Here is a 1446-nt window from a genome sequence, read left to right on the forward strand (position 1 = left end):
ATGTCTTGTTTGTGTATGTACTCCATAGAGGACATCCGGACATGCTAACTTTTTTTCAACCTTTTTATCACAATGTGACAGGAGCCAGCTCACTGACAGAGGCAGAGAAAATTCTTTACAAAATCATTGATGGAGATTCAGACATAGACTTGTCAGATGATGAGACTCCACAGGGAGTCATAGATGCAGATGAGGTAGAGAGTGCAGAGGAGTCGTCGTCGACTGAGGAAGAGGACGACAAAGTAACGGAGGCGAGGACTCGTTGTCCGCTATGGGCCAGAACTAACACGTAGGCTTCTGAGATATTTTGATTTAGATGGATTGATGTTTTCAATAGGAAATATTTTAAGGTAAGCAAACAGATGAAATACTTTAATTGCAGAAATTAACTGTATTTCTTTGTCCATCTCCTAAGATTCATGCCTGTGTTGGAAGACACCAGATGCCATAGGCAGTACTGCTTCAAATCGTGTGGACTGGCCGCCATCAAAATATCTCGATCAATACATCAACAACAAAGTTTTTGAGGGTATGTCTTTTCATACAAATCAGAGACATATTCAGCTGAGAGGCTCCACTCTAAACACAACACCTGATGAGGTTAAAACCTTCTTTGGAGTATCAGTGTACATGGCATCCACAATTCAAAATGTACTGGGCCACAAAAACAAGAGTGCCAATAGTTGCTGAGTCCATAACAAGGGATCGCTTTTTCAAGATCAGATGTTCTCTCAAAGTCACCAATGATCTTGAAATAACAGAAAAAGAGAAGAAGCAAAACCTGCTTTGGAGAGTTAGCCCGCTTCTGAAGAAGGTGCAAGAAGGATGCCTAAACCTCCCCAGGCCAGCAAAGGTTTGCGTTGATGAACAAATGGTTCCCTTCACCGGTCGATGTCCAGTCCGTCAATTTGTTCCTGGGAAGCCAAATCCAACTGGATTAAAGGTGTTTGCTCTTGCAACTCCAACTGGAATTGTGTTGGATTTTGAAGTCTACCAAGGAAAGAACACATTCATTGGCAGAGACACAGGACTTGGAATAGGAGCAAATGCAGTTCTTCGCTTGACTGAGTCCATTCCCAGGGGAACTTACATGTACTTTGACAGGTAAGAGGATGATGACCCTGGTGGTGTTCACATGAACAAGAAACTTTATGGAACTTGTTTTATCCATGTCTGTCCTTCTAGGTACTTCACCTCAATCAAACTGTTGGATAAATTGCTGGAAAAGGGCTTGCCTGCAACTGGAACTCTGATGAAAAATAGAGTCCCAAAGGAATGCAAAATTCCATCTGATAAAGGTCTACTGAAAAAAGGGAGAGGATCCTCCGTAATGGTGACAAGGAAGCCTGATGAGCTAGCTGTGACAAAATGGACTGACAATAAACCCGTACTCATGGCATCCACAGTGCATGGAGTAGAACAACAGGATACCTGCACCAGATGGTC

This window comes from Oryzias melastigma, linkage group LG23 (genome assembly GCF_002922805.2).
Source record: "Oryzias melastigma strain HK-1 linkage group LG23, ASM292280v2, whole genome shotgun sequence".
In the NCBI taxonomy this organism is placed as follows: Eukaryota; Metazoa; Chordata; class Actinopteri; order Beloniformes; family Adrianichthyidae; genus Oryzias; species Oryzias melastigma.